The 22,853-nt window shown below is 36.3% G+C and overlaps 1 pseudogene; it reads right to left on the minus strand.

Moving 5' to 3' along the window:
- Positions 1–2,053: 2,053 nt before the first annotated feature.
- Positions 2,054–14,256, minus strand: LOC138855902 (uncharacterized; annotated as a pseudogene).
- Positions 14,257–22,853: the final 8,597 nt, after the last annotated feature.

A 22,853-nucleotide genomic window follows, 5' to 3' on the forward strand; every position in this document is an offset into this window, starting at 1 on the left:
CGCCAAAACAGAAAATATGCCATATTTTACAGTCTTTCATCGATATAAGCGAAAACGCAACCCAGGTGGCTAAAAATAAGAATAGTTTCATAGTCAAATTTCCATCACGCTCTGGAAGGTCAATTGTATAAAAATATCGAAATCGAATATATCGATAAAATTATGGAAATCGTTAAAAAGCTCTGGAGGCCATACTAGTTAACAAAAAAAAAATCAAGAATAAAGTTTCATCCGCAAATCGCTACTGAATCGCAATAAAATCGATTCATTTCAGAAGCGGATTATTAAAAGTCATGGGAAGATAGTCACTTACGATAACGTAAGATGAAAACAGTCGTAAAACGGTGGCAAAGCCAGGATTGACGTTCAAGAAGCTTCTGCTATGTGTTTGGTAAGATTCTGACATCTGAAGAAATCAAGCAGCCAGAAATGAGCGGCTTTGGCCAAAACGTGAGGAATTGTGTTCAATCAAAATAACGTCAGATGATAGGGGAGGGAGGTAAATGCATAACGTTTATTGTCCGTATCTAGTACCAAGTGATTACTACCGTTTTGCGTGTATGGCGAATGATCATGCTACTGAAAATCCGCCTCATGGAAAGCTTGTGGAAATCAACTGTCCTAGTTATTTTCTAATAGGTACGAGAGTCTCTATGAAAGTGGCATTTTAAATCTTTATCATTCAAATGACAATAAGTTATCACAAAAATTATGAAAATTGCACAAAATCGGACCGTTTTAATTATGTTATATAAAACGCTCAATTTCAAGCGAAAAAAAAATTTTTTTTTACTAGATCTTATAAATAACAGTGGTTTCTAATTTGCTTGGATGTTGATTTTTCTGGAAAAGATCAGTTGTATGGGTTGTGAATATGAAATTTCACCCAAACGATGGCGGTGATAATTCCGTGAATGCATTTTTGAACCGATCCATATGCAAACCTCAAATATCATTAATCAGACCTTATTTCAAATTTAAGTGATTTTAATGTATTTAATAAAAAAAAAGATTTCACTTGAAAACGATAAAATTCAATTAATTTAATTATATTTTCGTTAAAATAGAAACCCACAATTATTGAGCTATTCGCAAATAACGTTATATAAAAATCATAAATCAGCTAAATTATACCAATTTCACGCCTAAGGCTGTACACAACGTGAATAACAGCATATTTGCACAATATTTACAATTGCCATGAGAGTTAATTAAAATCCTACATAAGCGGCGGCGATTTAATTCACGCGGCAGAAACCTTTGTTGCTTTGTGACAAAAAGAAGTAAAAGCAAGAAGAAGCATATCGCTTCCTAGCTCAATAGAATGCCTTTGTTTGCCGGCTCATCTAAGAAATGCGCATACAAAGCTGACAAAATAAACAAAAGACCAGCGAGTGTTCGCTGTAAATGTGTGTTCGTGTGTGTAGCTGTGCATTAGCGTGTGTTCGCATACGAAGCCGACGCAAAGCGAAGTGAAGTGTCAAGCGCTGCTTTGCGCTTTTAATGAACTTGATGCGATTTTTGTTTTCCACATGCACATACATAAGTACACACACTATTACACAGCACATAAATATGTATGTGCCACCAGCGGAACAACGTGCTTCACTTGTGAGGATTTTTTCTCTGCGCACTTTGCATTGGAGTCAACGTGGCCAAGCACTGCTGGTGATAAAATCTGCGCGCGTAGGCACTATTTCGACGCGTATGTTGCTGTTGTTGTATGCCTTGTTGACAGTTGCTAGTTGTTTGTATGAGTTGCCGCAATTATGAGGCATCTTCTTGCCTCAGCTTGTTTGTTTTTCATACGCGCAGACATACAACCAAACACGTACCAAGTGCAGCGCATAATACATAACATATTTACACTGTGCAACATAGCAGCTATCATGGCATATTGTAAATATGTATGTATGTATATGTTGTACTCATAAGGAGCAATTCTTTCAAGAGAAGCAAGGCATGCAACACTTTAAAAAAAAAAAAATGTGAACGTTGTTGTTGTTGTAGTTGTGCTTGTCTTTTTTGCCTCCACAGCGTTTCTCGCCGCACTTCAGCGTTCAAGATGTTTCAACTCTTGCATTTCGTTCTTTGCTACTGCCAACATTCCTTCACGGTTGTCTTTTGTTTTTGCCACATCTTCGCGTCGTGACTCCTGTTTAATGCTGTGCAACTCATCGCTCGCCGACTGTTGGTGCGGTGAAGTGAAAACTGCAAGACTTTCATTATTATTATCATATTTTCATGCCACATTGCTGGAGTTATATACTTGTATGTATGGGTAGACTAGGTAAATGCCACACACACACACATGAGTAGGAGTATGCAAGCATCTTGCAACGTGTCATTTGAGGTGAACACATATATCATCTGCACGCTGGTGTTGCATATTTTGCAGCGCATTTCATATTGTCACATTTGCGGCAATTCTTTCGCTGAAATCTGCTGAGCAGTGATTGTCGCTGCTGTTTTGTGTGAAGGTAGTGAATGTACACGGAGACTTATACGTGATATTTTCTTATAGCATGTACAATATCTTCAAGATTTTAAATCTTAGAGCCGAAATGTATGCTATGTTAAGAGATATTACCTGAATTTAAAGACGCATGCTGGTCTGAGTAATAAAACAAATGTATTTCAAGCACAAAAGAGACTTATTGAGGACTCTGTAAATGTTAAGCTCCATCAAATTTATTTAGAGTTTTTAGAATGCAATAGTTCAGTAAATAAATTAATAAGCTTGATTTAGCTATGGTATTAAATCAGCTAAAGTTGTCGCTACATAAAACCTGGTTTTAACTACAAGGCGAAATTAAGTAAGGCAAAACTGAAGTTTAATGAAAGTTGTCTTCCACAACTGACATCCGGTTGCTGATAAGTTACTGCCGTAAATATACGGATTTCATTACGCTCAATCAATTGAACTCAAATAATTTATCAGCAATTTAAAATGTCGCTGAAGATATAAAATGTTGAAAGTTGTATAAGCTGATATGCAGAAAATGGCACAGCAATGATAGCTGATAAATTGTGGAATATTTATACCCTGAGTGACAGGATATGTTAAGTTTGACACGAAGTTTATAACACCCAGAAGGAAACATCGGAAACCTAATAAAGTATATATATAAATGATAAGTGTGAACAGCTAAGTTTATATAAACATTGTCATCTGTCTGTCCGCCGATATATACGTGAATTAACCCCTCAGTTTTTGAGATATCGATCCGAAATTTGGCACGCCTCCTACACTGCGTAAGAAGCTGCTCATTTGTCGAAACCAACTTATTTATTCGACAAGATATATTTACGCAATTTGGGGTAGATAATTTTTCAAGACTACTCTACAATCTCCGAACAAATTTTTTGAATCGGACTCCTTTAACGTAGAGCTGCCATACAAACTAACCTATAAAAATAAGGATCATGATATTTTTAAAGCCTTTTATGCTAAATTTAATGCACATGTATCGAGTATTATAGCTTCAGTGCAACTGAAATTAACGTTCTTCCTTTTGTTGAATTTCTATTCTGCCATCGGCATGATCCCCAGTACTTTTATTTTCCAAATTTTTAACTTTTCAATTCAAACGCACTCTCCTTTTAAGATATCTGAAAGTCATTTACACTAAAAACTCATTTAAGCCGCTTGCCTACCCACCATATATTTCATTAATGCCCCTTCAAATGCGTAATAAATAAAAAAAAAAAATTCTCGATTTAACGGTAAACATTTTTTAAGCAAGGTTACAGCGGAACATTATATAACTCGCTTACGCGGTTACCATAGCAGCAGCAGTACGCCTTCTTATGTATCCCACACCAATAAAACTTTACGCTTTCAATGGCGGCAAGCGTACACCTACAAAGATATGTATTTCGAGCACTCAACAAGCGCACACACACACACAGCTGTGCATCTCAAGCATGTACACTTTGTAAAATGTTTAACAGAAATATGCAAATGAATGCGCGCTGTCAGCGACAACGTCACTCGTTGAGCGCATGAAAAATGTATGTGTGTGTGTGGCTGCGTCAAGTATTTGGGAATTTCGCATATTCCCTGCGCAAATACACACACACACACATAGGTAAGCAACATTTTTCTTCATACACCTTCAAGGTCTATCAACTCGGCTCATCGCATTGCTCATGTCACTCCCTCATTTTCATACACTCCCGCAGTCATTCAACTGAGGCGAACGCTGACAACTTCTTGCTAGCTGCAAGCGGCGCGCCAGCGTCAGCTACACAAACACACACACATATATATATATTTATATTTATAAATAGGTAAATGTATAGGCATTTAAGTGCGCGCTACTTCACTCCGCTGCAATGTCTTGCATACGCTTTGACTTTTCGTCATCGCCTCGTAAACCTCTGCTTGCAGCGCACTTTGACTACCTGGACACCTGAGGTCCCAGCGAGCGTTTGAATTAATTGCAGCGCCAGCAGTTTAAGCGCACAAGTGTAGTTGCATTTCCGCAAGTAGCAACGCGAGACAAAGACGCCACAAAAACAACAACAACAACAGCAGCATCGCAACTAAAGCACAAAGAGGAAAAAAAAACAACAACAGCAATAATAGCAGCGAGAAGCAGCTGCTTCCTTTTGCCTTCCTGCCGGCGGCATGACGAGGCGTGTAATCATTATGCAACATAAATGAGCGCGGCATGCATGCAGCACATGCAGAATTTCAGCAGTTGGTAGCTGGCGTGTCGGCTGACGACATGGGTGGGCAGTCAGCAGACGTTAAGTGCCAGCGCAGCCAACTGCCAAGAGTTGCATACACAAGAACACAAACATAAATTTATTTCATGCTTTTTATCAACTCCGACTCCAGCAACAACGTCGCAATGCCGTCTCAAGTGCAGCGTTTTCGAGGAAGTAAGTGAATTTTATTGCTGCAATAGCACCTGAACACACACCAATACAAACACAAAAAACACAGGTAGACCAGCGTGCCCGCACGCTACCTGTACATATGTGTTGCACGGTGCAAGCTTTTTGCATAATTCATAAAATTAACAGCAAATAAGAGCAAGTAAAATTTATGTTTATGGCTGCTTTTCAAGCGTTTTCAATGGCATGTTTTGTAACCGAAATATAAAATGGTTTCATAAATTATATCCTAACAGTAGTTTTTTTGGTGCGTTGTGTTCAAATTGGTAAGACTGAAGTGCGCAACAAACTGACTGCAGTTACTCGTGACTAGGAACTCGGTGGAGCTAGGCTGCAATATTGGTATATTGTAAAGTATTTAGAAAGCCTGAAGTTATTACTAACTGAAAACAGCTGAATTGAGACAACGCTTTCTAGCCTGTAGATCGGAGGTTGCTCTTTGTACTATTTAAAGTTAAGGCGCCGTCGAGATGCGTAGATAATGCGCTTTTCTATCGCTAAATATTGCACGGTAAAACTAAAAGCTCTGAAAACTATATATATAGGGTGAAAGCACTCTTCTGCTTTGCAATAAAAGCTTCAAAATCTGAAAGTATTTCTGGCACAAAGAAATCTTTCGAAAATTCACACAGCTGTTTACAGTCGGCTTATAATATGAAGAACCCTCTAATAATAAATTGAACTGAACAAGATTTTGGATATAGAAAAATTTTACTTTGGATCCTTATGGCATTCTTGGTGCTTAGATGCGAATAAGATACTCACTTCATGTCGCTATGTGTGTCTCCAGGGAACTGTGACTAAAGAAGAATATTAGCAAAATTGATAAACAGGATTCCTTTCGATATGTTTTTTTCTAGTATGGTAAATATTCCACGATGAAATTTTCACGAATTTCATTAAAAATGCTGAACCCCTAGTAAAAAGGGGTATATTTAGTTTGTCACGCAGTTTGCAATAACCTGTAGGAAACCTTATAAAGAATATATATCAGCGTGACGAGCTGCGTCAATTTAGGCCGTGTTCTGAACCTTTTTGTCTACATATTTCGATTAAGTCATGTCCGTCCATCTGTCTGTATATATGCGAACTATTCCCTCAGTTTATGAGATATTGATCTGAAATGTTTAACTTGTCGTTTTCTCACCAAGAAGCGGCTCATTTTTCGAGACCACGGATATCGTACGATTATAGCATATAGCTGTCATACAAACTGAACGATCGAAATTAAGTGCTTATATGGAAAACTTTTTTACTAGAGGAGATATCATCACGAAATTTGGCACGGGTTATTGTTCAAGACAACGCTGCAATCTCCGAAGAAATTGTTCAGATTAAATTACTACAGCATATTGCTGGCATACAAACTGAACGTTCAAAGCTCTTGTTAGAAATCTGTTGTATTTGTAAAGGGTATTATAGCTTCAGTGCAGCCAAAGCTAACGTTTTTTCTCGTTTTAAACTGCAAAGAGTGCACAAGAAAGCGAAAAACATGAAAAGAGTGAAGTGCCAACGTATTGATATACGAGTCTATACAGCAAGAAAGAAGCGCACAGCAATTTAAATGAGAAACTAAAGAATGTATTCATTAAAATCTGTGGAGCTACATTTCACAAAATATTGCATACTTGCTTGCTGCGCCTTGCATTCGCGGCCATATTTATTAAGCTTTTAGTTTTTATTTGCGTTATGCGTGGCTGCTTTATGCAATCTTTAGAAAAAGTCTGTTGGTTTCAATTCAATTAAAGTTTTTATTTTTTTTGTTAAATTTTCTTTAATTTTTTTTAGCATTTCTTTTTATTTATATCTTGACGCCTGTGCATGTGCAGGCTTCAATTTCATTGTTCAACAAATTCATTTTCTATCGAATGCCTTTCGCAACAGCGCATACATACAAACACAGAGATTATCGCGCCGCATATTAATCATTGTCGATTCTCTTGCTCTGCTAATTTTTATGCGCTACTCGTTTTAGATTTCATGAATTAATGCAATGCGCCTGCAGCGCTCCATTTGATTGCGGTTCGCGGTTGCTGCATTATTATGCTTCGTAGAATTTCATTTCTTATCATTATTAATATTATTTTTTTCACAGCTTGATTATTTGTGCTATAATTATATAGTTTTTTAATTGGTTTTTTTCACAATTATCTATAATGCATAATTTCACTTGCGATTAAGCAATAATTGTGCCAATGTATGCAGGCAGCCTTTGATTTGCATATCAAAAAAGAGTTTTTTTCGAATTAATTTAATACATCTAAATGATGGGCCGGAGATGCAGAGAAAGTAGAAATGTAGTCTTATAAAAGAATAAGTTATGAAGGTATGCCGTTCATGCACATAACGTCGCGATTTAATATTTTTTGTAGCACTGCAGCTGCGACCTTTAATGGCTTGAACATTTTTTCCACGGATCATAAAGGGATTTATGTTTATTAAAAAACAATAATAAATTATGGCGGTTAATGTGGTCCTTTTTTGTGACATTTTGCTATTTTTTTAGACCCTGCAAAGTGTATATATAAATAAGCAGCTTGACGAGTTGAGGCGATTTAGCCGTATCCGTCCATCTAATCTGTATAGCTGCCATACAAAACAAAATAATCAAAATCAACTTCTTGTATACAAAACTTTTTTATTTGAGATGATATCTTTAAAAAATTTGGCATGAATTATTGCCCAAAGCAGCGCTACAACATTTTTAGAAATTTTTCAGATCGGATCACTATATTATATTGCTGCCATACAAACTGAATGAACAAAATTAAGTTTTTGTATAGAAACTTCTTCATTTGTGAAGGGTATTCTAGCTTCGGTACAACCGCAGTTAACATGTTTTTTTTTGTTTTTTTTTTCATTTTCATTATTCAGTCAAACAAAAACATGCAATTGTACGAACACATTTTGCATACAAAAGCATCTCAAAATGTCACTCATACGCACTGACGTACCACAGTAAAAAATAATAGTAATTTGCGTTGCTCTTGAAGTTTGAAGTTTCAGCCACTCAATAGTTATTCACCGATGTTATGTTGAATATCACACAAGTTTATATTTCTTTAGGCCCAAATAAAGCTCGACTGCTGGAGATTTCGCCTTTAACCCTTATGTTAGTAACCGGGTACCCCCCACAATTTCATTTTAAGCTCTCAAATCGTCGTTTTTTAACTTAAAAGAACGCTATTTGTGAGTTCATTTTTTTTTATTAATTTTTTTATTCTACGTTGTTATATTTTTCTTTCTTTAAATTGTCACTGATTATTAATATTTGAAGAAAAAGTGTTTTCTAAAAATAAACAAAATAATAATAATATTGAGATCGTTGGTTACTAACATAAGGGTTAAGCAACAATATGATACTGTTTTATTTAACTTAAAATTTCTTTTTAAATACAACTATATATTATACTTTGTTAGCTTCGGCTTGCGGTTTCTAGCGATTTCAGTGCTATGTTATCTAGTCAATTCTGCATTTCAATCAAAAATTAGTTACTAGATCAGATTTTATTTTCAAATGGCACACCAAATAATTTTCTATAAAGTATTTCGCTACCCAAGTACCTAAATTTAAAAACTAAACAGTGAATATTATAAAGAGACTCGTTACAGTGATGTATGTCGGCACAACAGGCATTAGAATTGCTATATACAACTATTTTATAACATGTAATATATAAATAATGACGACGAGCAATCAAAGCCACGCAAAAACAAGTTTCCGCCAAAGTAGAAAGTTCAAAACCCGATGCCGAACCCGCTGGATAAACACGAAAACCACTAAATGTGCAATTAATGTCTGCCACCAAGCAAACATACTCGTTTATACCGCTATTCGCGACTGTTTCCATAAACACACATACATATACATAGACACTTACACACATTACAGCTGGCAAGCTGGAACCATCGCTTGACGGCATTAAAGTAATGTCTTCTTTATTGCATGAAATTTATCACTGGATAATAGTGTTGCCACACATACTCGCTAAGCTTTGTGCAAGTTTGCAGGCACTAGCAATCATAACAGATATTTACATATATATATCTAGGTATATATATATATACATCAAATAAGCATGTAAAACATTTGCATGCACTAACATTTTATATATATAATATATATATATATATATATGGACAAGTATATGAGAGAATATACATTTATCTTAATATGATGTAAATCTCAAGCAAACAAATAATATATCAACTTATATATACATACATATGTATGTGTATGTGTGTTAAGACCCGGTCACCTAAGTAACAGCAATAACCCCCAAAGAGCTTGGCTTCAACTGCTTCGACTGCTTTGGCTTGACTTGGCCTGACTTGGCTGGCTGGTGCTGCGCTACAATTGCGCCCTAATAGCGCAAACGGATTAAGTTACTTAGTGTAGCCAACTAAAGGCGATATGATTTACATGCATCCTTACGAGTGTGCATACACGCCGCACAAGTTGATTGTTTGGTTGGCTGGTTAGCTGGCTGGTTGGCAAAAAGCATACGGAAGTTGGCAACTCCTCTTGCTGTGCACGACTTCAAATTGTTGCGGTTGTGGTGGACGCTGCAGGCAGAAAGGTGCGCTACACAATACTGTACATGAGTAAATTGTAGCAGATACCCGCTAGGGAAAACATTCAACGGACGACAGGTGTATTTGGAAGCATATATGATTTGCCCAGAGAACTGAAGTGGATTGAACTACAAGTAAATATGTGTTTTATTGTAGTTGGACAGCGTAAGTGGGAAGTCATGAGTTGCAAGCGCATAGAAATCCAATTTTTATATATAAAATACATGCAAAGTTGCGTCGAAGATGCAGATGAATTGTATAGATATGCTAGCCCCAATCAAACTGTTAAAATCTGCAACAGCAGAGGACTTTAATGATTTTTGTAGTAAGGAGTAATGTGCGTATGTTAAAAAACTAGATTTCCAGTAGTCTCAAATATCAGCTCTAATGATCTGCAATAAATCTTGTATCAACTAATTTTTAATTATTCTCCTTCAATAGTAAAATGGTATATAACCACAGACTACTTAACACTCACCACTTCACTTAGTTGGGCTTTCCCTGCAGGGCTTATACTCACACACATATATTTGTATGTGTGTGTGTTGGTGAGTTAGTACCCCAGCAGAGTACACTTTAGGCAACTACCGGCCATGGACGCTATTTTACAGCAAATTAAATTATTCGCTCCTACCTTTCACGTATATCTTTTGCCCTACTCCGCTTTTCGCGGCCTTTTATTTCAACTCTCTTGTGTTTGGAGTTCGCTTTTTTTCGTTTTTTTTTCACATCGTTTCACAAGATATGCAAGTGGTAGTGTAGTTTTTTAATCGTAAATTTAATTGTTTCGTTCAATAAATTCCGTGCGCGGCGAGAAGGCATATAAATAAATGCATGGAGAAAAGGGAATTTGGCGAGATTCCATACAGTAAAAAAATGCATAACGGAGAATATTGCTAAAAAGCAACAAAACCCTAGCACAGGAAGTTATGCTTAAATTCCAAGCCAACCGAAGCGTTTGAGATTTATATGCTCATTTAAAGCAGAACTGCAAAAAGTACAGTAGCCTGGCTGCGCACTGATTCAAATGAAGTTGAACCGTAGGCGAAACTGAGGTAAACGGTAAACAGCAGCTTTTTCTATTTAGATGCTTATTAACAATCAATTTAAATAAATAACTGCAACAGTCAATGATTGTTGTTGAAGGTTTTAAAAATATCATATATGCTGGATATACTTATATAAATAAGGTGTTTTATTACGGTATACACTTTTTAATTCGCTATTTAATATTTCTACCTTTCGCAAGCTCGCTTTTATCTCACAAATTTCGGTTTAAATGAAAAGTAGTTAAATGGAGTCACATCACACGACCTAAGCTGCTAATGGACAAGCTAGCTTCGCACATCATGATTCGGTCAACAAAAACTCTTGCACCATATGACCTTTTGCTTTGTCCTGCAGGAACTTCTTTGCATTTATAAATTTGACATTAACGAGGTAGCACATGCGTATCTATTCAGTTTTATAAAATGATGATGCATTAGAGTCCTCGATGACAGCAAGTCACACTAGTATACCTAATATGTATCACCTAACAATAAATGAGATATATATAGAATTATGTATATATCGGGTGTTTCAATAGGGATGATAGGATTTCTAGGTGTCGTTTCGGCCATTTTTTATATGTCATGATCTGTAATTTTATTTCATTTTATTCAGTAATGTTTGCAATTTCATCATGGAAAGATATACGCAAGAACGATAGTTACAAATTGCAATTGCAATTTTTTTTTAAAAATCATCCTCTTCGAGGAGGCTCACTTTCAACACCTTTCATATAAAAATAGGTGAAATCGGATAGTAACCCCGCCCACTCCCCATACAACGGTTTGGTTAACAACTATTAAAAGTGTGATGAATTAATAACTTAATAAGCCAGAGACATGAAATTTCACATCCGGTATGGCACAAGAGGGCTTTATAAGAGCGAATGTCAAAGGTGAACGAAGGGTTGCAATTACAACAGAAAGGCGATAAATAGCATTATATTAATATTTCTATGTTACAGTGCTAAAATGGGCAAAATCATACTACAAAAACGCCCATTTTCCATATAGTCTTTAAGGTATGCCATCTCTAGTCTAAAAATTGTCAAAATCGGACCAAAACTGTTCAAGCCCCCAGAAACCGAATATGGAGATATCAATGACTATGGTTGACTTTTCACCGATAATATCGGTTAAGGTGTGAGATATATTATAGAAATTCGGAGAAAATCTTTTCTTGATATTATTATGTATATATGTCAAAAATGGGTTGCGTCGGGTTAATACTTCCCTTAGCCCCCATATACTTCATATTAAGATTTTTGTACTTCCGTTGACTTTATTATAAATTTATAAATTTCTTGAAAATATGTTCTCGAATTAGCAGAGGAATGTCAAAAGTTAATGCAATTAGCTCAGAACTTTCGCTGCTCCTGAAATACCATATAGAGTGATTTTCGATATTCCACCTGACTTTAAACCGTTTAGGTTGCTCAAAAAGTGTGATATTTTAATGAATTCAAATGCACAAGTTTTCTTAAAAATTATTTGCTTTACCGTTTAATATGAATGGAATTGGTTTAGGCCTTGGTCCAAACTTCATATCCCTAATGTAGTGAATTCCGATGCTCTGGTTGACGTTTTGCAAATAAACGTAATATATTAAATTTAGCCTCTTCAGTTGAGTTTATGTCACATATAACTCAATTGAGTATGATTTTAAAAGAGCTTTCGCTGACGGGAAGTAATATATATTTAGAAAACTAAGTGCGTATATAAACTTCAATGTAAATTAATAAGGAACAAAATTTTATTGTATTCCCTTCAATCTTTTCTCGAATAATGAATGTTGAATTCTTTGGCAACATTTTTTAATATGAAGTTTAGTCTTTAATCCTTACAAATTGAAAGCGTATGAAATGTTCGATTACACCCGTACTTAGCGCTTCTTTACTTGATTTGCTTATTTAATTGATTTTTTTTAGCATTTCAAGATTACAGCTATTTTGGTGCTCACTACAATTGAAATTATTATTGACTGATATTTATATATTAATTGATCACTTCTCTACCTCTTTCTCTCCTTTTAAAATCGACCAAATTTTAAACGAAAATTCCAAACAAAATAATTATCAATAGTATGTGGGCAAAAAAATATTTCGAATTTTTGCCAAAGTCACCGTTACGCGCATAAATTTGGCAGCACATCGCCGAAAATTATATTTAAGTTGCGGCAAAGTTTTCCCACCTCACACGCCACAACGCCGGCTAAGAAAATGCGAAAATTGGCTGAAATCGTTTATAACGCACTGAAGTTATGCGTTCGGAAAATTTCAGCAATTCATTGTAAGCGCAATATGGGCGCGACGTGCGATTCAATAAACTGCAGATTTTCACAAAGTTTAAGTGAAAAATATGAAATTGCAAGCACACACACACACGTAAACATAATGAAAACATCGCGCATTAGCTAATTAAAACTTATAATTGCTGTGCAAACGACCAAAGTTCGTCGAGCTTACACCTGTGGATTTGAAACGCAAACATCACTTTGCTTCGATTAGTTTGCAATTCTCTATGAAAATATATGTAAGCTCATAGAAATCGCTGTTGAAATCGGCTCTCTAAACATTTTAAGTATCACTAGTTTATGAGGTCTTTCAAAGAGGAGTAGATAAATATGGTGTTTTGAAGTCAGCGACTCAAAGCGAAAGTGGTTTTGACGAGTTCTTATTGAGAAACATGTGAGAGTAGTATTTGTGGCGTTAAAACATCTTGTCGCTCAGGGTAGACAAAGCAAATATATAAAGCTGTGATCTTGGTGATTGCTTACTGCACATAAAATTAATCTCCTTTTCATTCAACACTCCTACTTTTGAGAAGGTGCACCTGGAGTACCTTCAGCTCTCGGTTTCTGATCCTCAAAATGCTTTGTGAGTACCTTTTCCAACTCCTGTAGAACACGTGATGACGCTGATCTCTTCTATGCCGAGATTCTTCTCTGCTTCAACTTTCTCCAGCATGTTTTTGTTGCCGTCGACGTGGTAGCGTTTCTTAAGACGAAGGAAGACATTTCTAACACCCCATGCCATCTTACCGAACCTCGCGTAGATATAGTCATCTGCCTACTTATTGATCTGAAGGATGGAGCTTTGACATCCATCTTTATATAAAGTTTTCGCCACGCTCAACATCGTCTAGTCGCTAGTCAGCACATTCTGATACTGACGTTGTAGTGGCCGCAGCTGCGGTCCATCAACTCTAGTTTTGCGTTTTTCCATAGGTTCGAAATTGTCCTGGCAGCTTCCCTCACCCATGTCTGAGATGGATCATCTTTGCATTTCAGAATTTTGACTCCATTACACCATTCTGATTCAAAAAATGACGGCATGGATGGATTTAAGTCCATCCTCGAAAGGGCTTCTAATAGCTTCATCTTCACTATTTGCTATCGCTCCTGCGTCATCTGTTCCAGGGGGTTACTGCGGTTGATGAATGCCACGATTAGATGTCGTTCCGCAATCTCACTGGCTACCGCCGGTGCTTTGTACGCTGTCTACTTGTCGTCTGCACTGGCCAACCAACCGTCCTCCTTTTCCTTTTGGTTGAACCTGCCCTCGAGTCGGTTACATGTCCCGACCTTCGTCCTGTATCGCAGTTTAGCTTTCAGCAACTCCTTGCTTGGCATTTTCCGGCGTTCTCTCTTGTTGTCGGAGTTGGAATCCTCGATCACCCACTCAGGAGACCGCAGAAGCTCTTCATAGTTTTCTTTGTTATAGCTCATAGTGCTTTCTTGGTCCGAGTCTTGAGTATGACCGCTAGCGACTCGTTTTCCACCAACGTTTAGCCTGATATCCTAGCCTGCTTCATCTCTTCGCTTTTCTCCATATTGAGTTTTGACTTGGGGGGTCTCCACCCTCCCTGCGTTTTATATCTACACCCAGGTAGCTCCTTAGCAAGACTGCAGGTGTGTGTATTCCCCGATCCACCGCTTTCTGAGTTTGCATATAAAGCAGTCCATCGTAAGAAGATGAATGGGGAAATACAACAGCCCTCGCTGGATAACGCCTACCTGCAATATCATGACTCAGTCAATCCAAAGGCAGCTTGAAACCACGACATTACAAGCAACGACACCCATTGCTCAGTCGACATCCGCGCGGAGGATACAGCTATTTGGGATTTTGCCGACGGAAATACAAAAAAAAAATTATAAATTTGATTTAAAGTGCTAGTAAGTAATAAGCTACTAATTAGTAAGCTTAGTTTAATTAGTATTAGTATTATATTGCTGCAACTACCCAGTACAAATTTATGCAATACAAACTGTACTTCATTCGCGTTATAAATTTAATCAAATTAAAATCATAAAATTTTTGCGATTTCGCACTTTTTGCAATTTTAGGTACCGAGCACTGCCAACTGCAACAAAAAAAAATTAGTGGCAAATTAAAACATTGGGTGCGATGTTGCAAAATTTATAGTGCTTTCTGCTATATTGCCAGATACATATTTGGACAGCAGGCGTTGTTAACAAAATTCATGTAATTAAAATTTTCTGCAAAAAAACAAAAATAACAAAATCGAAAACACCGAATAGATAGCGCGTATAGTGAGCAACTACAAAAGTAGCGAAACCACATTATAGCTGCAATAATATAGAGCACACATGTAACTATTAAACGCGCGTCTAAAGCGATATAGCTGCGACTAGGAAGTCATATAAGCAAGCACGTGTTAATGAAATAAGTCCGGCTCACTAATACATAAAACAATTTGTAGCGGAAATTGAAATAATTAACTTTTTGATGTTCTGCATACACACAGACACACACACACACGCCTGCAACTATGCCCCAAATGTTTTAACTGTAAATTCCGCTGTTTATCCGCACGGCCTATAATTTGGTCACAACGCCCAGCGCGTGTCAGCACAGCAAAACCGCTACAAACAACAAAGCAGCAAACAATTGGCATGCTGGCAGTGCATTTATAGAGCTACATGTAGGCGCCCACAAGCTGTTAGCTATGATATGTTCAGCGCGAGGCGAGCGGTAAGTGGTAGGCGTCGTGGTCGGTTCGTACAACTATTTACGTATTTACGTACGTCGGCAATTTGAGGTGGTGCTGCTTGCGCTTGCTACCTAGTTGCGCTAATTCAATTAAAATTTTCAACAAATATGATGCCAACAAACTACCGTTACCTGCGAGTCCGCAAATTTGCATTAGGGTGCTACAAAAATGCATATGAAAATTCGAAAAATTACCGTATTTTTTATAATTGCTTATAATATATTTGAAGTCTTTATAATTGAGGTCTCTATATAAGTAGTACTATAAAATTAACAAAAAATAATAATTTTGATCCTTACATTAGTGTAGTCCAAAAAAACTTACGATATTTCACTGTGAGAAAAACCACCGTATTTTTTATAATTACTGTTGTGTTGAGTAAAATCTAAAGAGTTCGAGGTCTCTGAAAAAAAAAAAGAATGTAAAATGAATAAAACAATTTACTGCTTTCCCTTGCATTAGGGTGCTCCATATGTGTACGAAAATTCCTTGTAAGAAAGAGGTTTCTATATAAAAATATCTATGAAATTATATTAACTTGTACTTTTTCCTCTACGTTAGGGTGCTTTAAAATTGCATACGAAATTTCTCTAAGGAAAAAAGTACGGTCTTTTTTATAATTTGTTAATATATTGAGAAAGATCTAAGTCATTTGAGATCTCTAAATACATATAGAATTACTATAAAATGTATAAAAAAAGTTTAATTTTTTTTTATGCATTTTTGTTTCGTATTTTTCAACACCACAAACAAATAATGAGATCATTACTATTTTACAATTTTTTAACTAATATTTTCAAAATTTTCTCATCACCACAATAAGACAATAATGAAAAACAACAAATTAATGATTTGGACTTGCCCAACAATTTTAGCAATTTTTTGTACAAAAACATCAATATGAGTGCAAAAACCACAAGCAAACATAACTATAGCACATTTCGCAAAAAAAAAAAAACTAAAGCCTGTCTATAAATAGCTGCCAGTAAACTAAATGTTGGCTATGAAACAAATATTTATTATTATGTTATATATGTGAAACTATTTGTATGTACTGTACATCAAATCTAAATTATTGCGCCAACATGTAGTTGCTGTACCTCCATCTCTTTACGTGTGATAAATGCCAGCGAATATAATTATATGCAACTTTAGTCCAATGTGATTGCTTGTGGCGTCTACCGCCTGCTCTACGCTACCGCAGGCAAACTAAAACCATAAAGGTAGGCCACTGCATGTCCCGAATGCTGCCGAACGGTGTTTGGTTGTTATTTGCGGTGAGTTATATTCACATAATATCGGCATTGTGGTGTGACTTTAATTAATGCCATGACACTAACAGTGAACAGCGTGGTGTACGCTGACCGCACATACTCGTATAGCAACGATATTTCATGAGCTAAACCGCCCGCTGAGAAATATGACACAACTTTTAGATCGGTCAAAATGAGACAAATGAGTCTAACGAGAGATCGATATTTTCTGGCAACTGAAACAGCAGATGCTCAAATTTGCTACTTGGTTTGACTCTATTTCCCCCTGCAAACATTGTAAGCGTCACTAGCATACAAGCAATGATGCTTTGAATGATCGCTAACATATAATACGACTTTTGTTTGAACATTATATAGAATTTTGCAGTTTGTTTGCGATTTTCTTGCCCAAAGTAGTGTTTTCTCACATTCCTGCAACATTTTGTCTAAGAGTAAAAAAGCTTTGTGCTCAAAATGCTTGTAAAATATGTATGAAATATATATAAGGGTATATACTTGTAGTATATTAAACTTTCACCGAATTAATGCCGCAAGATTCACCCATTATTGGAAATATTATGTGTCAGCATCTTACTCCACAATGGGCATACCGGCACGATCGGGTTATCTCGTATAAAAAATACAAATAAAACTAGTACAGAGTAGCAGCTCTTTAACGAAAAACAAAGACTATGTGTTTCACAAGAAATTTGCAATTCAAAATAGTGTCTAAACGAGCGACAATGGCAACAATAACGCCAATAACAACATTTCAGTTGCCAGCAAGCATCAATAGAGTTATCGGAACAAACCTAGAATAAACATAGAACTCTTGAAAAAAAAGATCAAGAATGACGTATGCCTTCCCCTATAACTAATTTTTTTTTTCTCTTGATCTTATCTTATATGCTTTAACGAACACCTTAAAATATTTCCTTAGATTTTAGCTATAATATCTAAGCAGTTTTAATAAAAATTATTGTATATCACTTTCTTAGCATATTATGGTTTACAACTAAGTGTAGACTAAATATCTTCCTCCTAGCATTATAAACATAATATGAAGATGTCATTCCACCTGTTGACTAACTCTGAACCTGCTTATAACTGAGAATTTGAAAGACAGCTTATCATCTTATCATCATCTTAATGACATTATATTGGAAATATTGCGCTCTCATATTTGCGTTTCAACTGAGAATTGCTAATATAATATATAACTCTCACCCGACCCATTAATCGGATCATTATGCTTTTCCTCATTCGGTTAAAGATTTTCGCAGCACGTGAATATACTATTTTTGCGAACGCATTACATCTTCACTTTCAGCTGCACTTAATTCTGCCTTATTTGTTGTTTTTACGAAAGCTTTTATAAATATTTTCGATTAATTTATAGTGCCTACAGGCCATGCCAACCTATCGTACTAAAAATGTGAGTTTACCATTTGTACATATGTAAAATAAAATATATAAATTCATAATGTATTCACTAAATTGAGTATTCCATTACCTGTGACATTTATTTAATTGACATGCATTTGAATTACATCAAAAATATTTTAATAATTTGTAATTTTCAAATGAATGCATCAGAACACAATTCTTATAATTTGCAACAAAAATGCGAATATAAATAAAATATATGATGAATTATTGTGTTTAGCAATTGTTTTACTTTTTTTCTATTATGCATAATTTTATAATATATATGCTATTATATGATGTGCATTTAACGGCATTCATGCGAAACATGTTTGTGCTATTTTAATGTTTCTGCTTAAGTTAGTTTCAACTACAATACACAAATGTGTGATTGTTTCCGAATGTAAGAAAAATCGCTTCAACAATTTTCTTCTCAGCGACTTAAGTATGCAAGACGTTATCTTCGATTACGCCGAAGCTATAATAACCTACACAAGTGCATTTTTTTTAGCATAAAAGGGTATACAAATTTCATTATCTTGCTTCATCTGGATCGTTTAGTTTGTTTGGCAGCTATATACCGTAGTGATGCGACCTAAACAATATCTTCGGATAATGTAGCGATGCTTTCGATAATAATCTTTGCCAAATTTCGTGAAGATAACTTGCTAAGTAAAAAAGTTTTCCATACGACTTGAGCGTGATTGGTAGTTTGTATGGCAGCTATATACTATAGTAGTCCGATCTAGACAATTTCTTCGGTGAATGTAGCGTGGTCTGGGGAAATGATTTACTTCAAATTTAATGAAGATACCTTGATAAATAAAAAAGTTTTCTATACAAGGACTTGAGTTTTTTTGAGCAGTTGTATGGCAGTTATATGATATAGTAGTCCAATATGAACAATTTCTTCGGAGATTGCAGCGATGCCTGAGGTAATAATCTCTGCCGAATTTCTGTAAAATAACTTACGAAATAACAAAGTTTTTTATACAAAGACTTGAGTTTGATCGTTCAGTTTGTATGACAGCTATATGCTATAGTTGTACGATATCGGCAATTCCAACAGATATGCAGTTTCTTGATGAGGAAAGGACGTGTGCAAAATTTCAGACCGATATATAGAAAACTGAGAGAATAATTCGTGTATATACAGACGGGAATTTGGCTAAAACGACTCATTTCGTCCCACTGCTTATTTACGAGTATATATATGTATGGTAAATTTTATACGGTATCCAACATTTTCTTTTGGGTTTTTATAAACAAACTTGTGGCAAACTTATTACAACTTGTTCAGGGCATAAAAAAGTATTGGAAAGAAATATACAAGGATATTGTCGCCAATGGCTTAGCTAATTCCAATATTTAACAAAAGTGATGTACTTATTAGTGCTGCTCCGCACATAGCGGTCTCTGTCCTGTATTCCTACTAAAGCCCCAAAAAGTAAGCTTAGCTGCTAATAACGCATTAAAAGACAAGTTAACACAAGCGCTTAGTAGGTCTTTGGTAAAAACGAGTAATGAAGCTTTTACGCTAGAACATCCTACCTACAACTACGAATACTAAAACCACACCCTTCAAAGCTGCAGCCCCGCTCAGAAGACCATCTACACTTCGCTATTTACTCGGCACCGATACTGCGAGTATATACGAGTAGTTGTTTCCATCAATATTTGCATGCATTTGAATGAGCTCAAAGTGATTCGAGCGTGCAGCAAAATGCCAATACCACAAATTGAACATGCTGTAAAGCTTCACACACACATACAATGGCGGTTAGGATAGCGTTTATGTTTGGTTAGTGTAGGATTTTTAGTTTTGGCCAATGCGTTAAGCCACCAAAACCGACACCATACCATTGGTCTATATGTGAAAAATTGCTGGTTCTTGAAATATACACATTTATATAGAAATATATGTACAAACACACATGCACAAATACACAACCTCTCACGAACATTTATACATACGCGTATATGGCATGTGAGGGATCGTTTCAGTTCGTGCATTTTTGGCAAATTATTCCTCGCCAGCATTTTACATGCTGATGCATTTTCACGTTTGCAGCAGCATCAGCAAAAACTGGCCGCACCCACGCTTCGCTTGCAATCACCATCACGCCTGAAAGCGTGCGCAATGCCTTCATTCTGCTGAGAGCATGCGTAATGCCGCTTCAGTTGCCGCATAAGTGCTACAGCGAAATGCATTTGCAAGCATGCTATATATCATACATATGTATGTATATAAGTATGCACTTCACTCGTTTTCCGTGTGTGTAACTAATTTAAAAGCAAAAGAATCTATGCCCTCGCACCAACTCTGCTTATTAAGCGAAAAAAGGGTAAATGGCTTGAACTTGCTTGCTTTATTGCGAATGCGATTACCGCTGAATGCTCGGAACCCTTGCTTGTACATACATGTAATACATATAGTATATATAGTGAATTATATATGTATATATATCTGCGAATGCGCTGGGTTTCAAGGTCAAAACGCTTGGCGCATAATTCCCTCCTTGGCCACTTGAGGATATCCCCTGGCAGAAATCGCATTTATTCCACTCTGGTAGCCCTTATATTGTACAGCAGAGACTTCGATTACCACAGCAATCATAAAAGAAAACATGAAACCACGTTAACTTCGGCTACACCGCAGCTATAATACTCCTCACAGTTGTATATTTTATAGCGTAAAAGGTACAAAAAGATCTTTTTCTATCTCATATTTTGTGAAGACATATTTTCAAATAAAAAAGTTTTCCATACAAGGACTTGATTTTGGCAGACCTGTGTGTATGGCAGCTATATGGTATAGTGGTCCTATATCGGCGGTTTCGACAAATGAGCAGCTTCTAGGTGAGAGAAGAATGTGCGTAAAATTTCAGGTTGATATCTCGAAAATATAAATATTAATTCGCGTAGATACAGGCAGACAGGTAAAAATGGCAGAATCGAGGCAGCCCATCGCGCTGAACATTTAGATATATGCTTACCAGCTCGTACATTATATACAATATGTATGGATGTATGTATGTATGTATGTATGTATGTATGTATGTATATACATATAGTATATATAGGAAAATAATTGTTTGCCCAACAACGAGACAGCATCAAAGCACTTGCTCAGCATGAAGAGACGCCACAAACACTCACACAATTTTATAACATTTCAAAATACAAGTATTTAAAGAACCGATCAGGCAGCAATGTTGCAAAGCACGAGCACATTGTCACTGCGAGGCGTTTCGGCGCCCACAGTCATGACCAAAGGCACGCTTGTCGAATAATGCCATATGCTGATGCTAAAATGCGATTTTTCTGTGCACTTTGTGCAACTAACCAATAACAGTGGTGGCAGTGTCGCATTGCTAAATCAATCCTAAAATAATCAAAACCCGAAACGGAACAAACAAAAATTGATTGCATTCGCGCTGCCGGCATGCCACTGCGCTATTAAGTTGTGGTTCAAAATGCTCGGAATGCATGCGCACATATATATGTATGTTTTTATATGTAACGGTTTCAATGTAAAACAGAGCCGTTACATAAACACTTACACAAAGGCTAGAACAAACAGCTGGAAGACCTCAGCCAGCAGACAATTCCAAAAAGCATTCGCTTTCATGAAAACACACACATCTACTTATTTACATATATGCTTCATATATACATATATACATATATAGCATATATATATATATACATATATATGTTATATTCCGGAAGGTGCGTGTAAAACGATGATTTGTTTTTGCGCGCGAATTGCAAATATAACAAGCATATTCTTACAGCCATGACAGTTTTGGGCCGTGCTGCCCTTTTGTGTCATCAGGTGTCGCTGCAAATTTTGTAACAACCTGAAGACATGTACTCTACAGTCACCTGCAAACGCACTTCTCTTTTATTTCTACATTTTTTTTTTTCAGAATTGACGCACTCATGCATGCATAAGTATGTTTGTATGTGTGCACATGTTGTTGCCTCACCTGCGGCATTTTTACATTTCAACCCGCAAGCGTCGTCAATGCCAACGTAACAATAAAAATCGGGTCCGGCAATGCCAGTTCATGTAACATCAACTTCTGCCAAAACAACTGCCACACAATATAAAACGACACTGGCAACCGGACGACGCCAACGACAATGATGACGCCGAGATATAGCCAAAAAGTGTTGTTGATTGAAAAGCGTTGTACATCGGTTATAAATGTATGTATGCATTTACACAAACACGCACACACACGCAAGAAAACTTGTTTTCACTTTAAGTTGCAGTTTATTTTTTTTTTGCGTTTGCTGTCTGCTTTCCTGCTGCTTTTCATTCGTTTTTCGGTATCGTAAAAATCGCCATCACTGTAAGTGACCAACAAAGCAAGTATGTCGCTCGGCGATATTACAAATTTGCACTGATGCATTGAGGCGAAAGTGCTTGGTGTAAATTTCTGCAACAACAAATTGCGAAGAGTGGCATATAAATGGCTGTGCAATTTCGAAGAGATTAATCAGGTAGGAGTTAAAACTGGCAGTGGCTTAAATTCGGCTGCAATTTGAAAATGAATGGTATTGGAATGCGTTTGTGGCACAAACTGCTGAAAGGTTCGTTGGAGTTTAATTATTTTTTTAT

The sequence above is a fragment of the Bactrocera oleae genome, chromosome 3 (genome assembly GCF_042242935.1).
Source record: "Bactrocera oleae isolate idBacOlea1 chromosome 3, idBacOlea1, whole genome shotgun sequence".
Taxonomy (NCBI): domain Eukaryota; kingdom Metazoa; phylum Arthropoda; class Insecta; order Diptera; family Tephritidae; genus Bactrocera; species Bactrocera oleae.